The following is a 3,019-nucleotide window of genomic DNA, read 5'->3' as shown; positions in this document are numbered from 1 at the left end:
ATGTATGTTTTTCCCCACTGTATCTTCATCTAGATTTTAACCACACTAACTACAGGATAATGGGAATGTTATTAAGTGAGATTTTTAGATCACATTTTAGATCACATTATGAATATAGAATTAGAATTAGCCATTTGAGATAATTATTTAATCAGTTAAATGTGTGTATACTTTATTCAGTGACCTTGACCAAGTCATTTCATCTGTTCAGGTATCAGCTTTTTCCTTGGAAAGGTAAGTGTTATTTGTCCACAGACATGTGCATATTGAATATAGTATGCACCAGGCCGTTTTAGGACACAAAACAATCACAGACTAATTAAACAACCGGCTATATAAACAGTATCCACGTTTTGACAGTTTATCAATCTCAGGAACCAAGAGAAAGTAATTTAATGCTTTAAGTTACTTTTCTCAATAGAGCAGATTTCCAGTAACAACTGTCACGTCTTATAGAACACTGAGTATATTACAACAACTGTGATTACAAATCCACTTGTTACATTTAAAGGGAAAAAATTTCCTATTTCAGCTTTTTGACTTACTGTATAGCATGGCCATTGTCAACTTTATTTACTATGCTATTAAAACACATCATATTAAGCAATTTCAGAATTCTAACCATTTTATTTTTATCTTTTTAAAAAGACTTATTTATTTTAGAGGGATGGAGCACACGAGCGGGGGAAGGCAGAGGGGGAGAATCTCAAGCTGACTCCCTGCTGACTTTGGAGCCTGATGCAGGGCTTGATCTCATGACCCTGAGATCATACCTGGAGCTGAAACCAAGGGTCAGATGCTTAATCAACTGCACCACCCAGGGACCACTCTACCCATTTTAAAGTACATCTGTTTTGAAATGAGACATAGCTTGAACTCAAATACTATAAAAAATGAAGGACGCATTAATTCCATGTAGTCCATGAATAATCTTTTACTTCAAACCCCCAAACATGTAAGAAACAGAGAAATTAAATCTAATTTATGGTAACAATATAGTCCATGAGAATAGATAAAAAGAGTGAAACAAAGGCATAAAAGGTGGATTCTGTCTTACTTTCATATTTGTCTCAGAAATGTAAATAAACAAATTCATAGGGCTTTATAATGATTCCATAGCAAGATGGATTAGGTTATGAAATCATTTTACCCAAAGACAGCACAGCAATAAAATTGTAAGCTCTCAAAGAGCAAATGGGAAATCCCTCACTGGATTTTGTGCTGGGGCCTTTGGACATAGGTGGTAGGTTACCCTATTTTACATATGCTTTCCAATACACTGCTGACTATTTCATCACTGTCATCAATAAAGCTTTGTAGACTGAACTTGCAGATCAAAAAATGAAAATGCAGAAGTCAGTTTATAAAACACCAGAAAGGTACAGATAGCAGTACTCAACCTTTTGTTTCTCACATTTCTCATGACCCATGGAAAGAATGGCCTACTAATTCTTAAGAGCGATACCTAGCACACTAACTATACATCTCAACACTCTTTCCATTCAAGAAAATATCTGAAGACAAATATGCATGAGAGTTTCAATTACAGAGGTAGCCATCTATTTAACTTTTTAAATTAAAGAGAAAAATGGCAGATCTATATATAGACTGCTTGTAAAGTCTAGAAATACAGACAATATATAGAATGCCATCAAGGACATCTTCAATTTTCAAATAATAAGAAAAATTATCTGGTTTTCCAAGCTTTAAGGCCCCTCTGAAGATTGGTTTGGGACACTCCTCAAGACAGATTATCAATTGAATAAAAAAGCAAATAGCAAAACAGTATGTACTTTATTATTACATTGATGTAATTTACAAAAGCTTGATTAAGTCAATTGCACAATTATATCCATACGAAATTTATTCCTAATAAGGTTATATGGTGGTGCAGGTGACAGGATTGAAAAGGCAAGAGAGAATTGTTTTGACTGTATTGTTTGAAATGTTTGCAGTGAGAACGGTCATTGAACACAACTCTGATCAATAACAAATCATTTGCAAAACACTTCAACACCTCCCTATGCTCCATATGTGCCTATACAAGGCTTTTCCCTGTAGAACATAAATCTTATAGAAAAGAAGGCTCCCAACTGGCTGGAGAAGGGACCCCATGGGAAGCCATGTGTTCTTTATGTGCTGTGCTGCAGCTTCACCACCTACTGTGTAGCCTGGAACCTGGACTCAATCTCTACGAGAATCGCAGTGGGGCGAATACAAAGACTGGCAAGGAGGCGGCATTGCTTAGAAAGTAATTAAGCAAAAAGACTGGAGCCAAGGTATGGACCCTAAGTGAGGACTACAGGAAGCTCTTGCGGCAGAAGAGGACCTCTTAAAGCTCCGCCCCTTAAAGGACCCCTTAAAGCTCTAAGAGTTCCGCCACCACTGTTGGCAATGGGAGCACCAAAATAAGTATGAGAGTCTCTCTCTGTCCAGCCTCTTGGGAGTCTGACAGTGATGAGGGTCTTGGTATATGGGGCACAACATCAATTCAGAGGAAGGAGGACTCCCTGGCCCTGAAGGGATTCCAGGTGCCGACACTGAATGAGGTTAATTACCCCGGAACATAAGAAGCCCCACAGAACCTTACTCCTGCTCTCGGCACTGGGAGGACCCGGACACAGGTTGGGGGGAGCCGACGGGGAGCAGGAGCGGAAGGAACGGCCCCTAACTTCCGCTTTCAAAATTTCGTCGGTGAAGGCCGGTACCGAAAGGCGCGGCCTCCACCGGCCGAAGGAGAAGTCCTACAACTGGTCAAGTGAGGATATTGAATGAGGAGTCAACGACACCAGAATAGAGGGGTCCCACTGAGTAAAGCTCTGTCTCTTTTCTCAACCCAGAAAACCCCTGAAATAACGGTCAGACTGAGGCACCCACTGACAGGGCCTCAGGAATCCGAGGGTGGTGAGGGCCGCGATCTGAGGGGGGTGGCCACAAGTCAACAGATGGAGGACTGAGGGGCCCCTTAGAGGTCTACTGTCAGCCCTGGGTGGATGAAGGTGGAGCTGGGGGGGGGGGG

This window comes from Ursus maritimus, assembly GCF_017311325.1.
Source record: "Ursus maritimus isolate PB19 chromosome X unlocalized genomic scaffold, ASM1731132v1 scaffold_X1, whole genome shotgun sequence".
In the NCBI taxonomy this organism is placed as follows: domain Eukaryota; kingdom Metazoa; phylum Chordata; class Mammalia; order Carnivora; family Ursidae; genus Ursus; species Ursus maritimus.
This window is presented reverse-complemented; position numbering follows the sequence as displayed.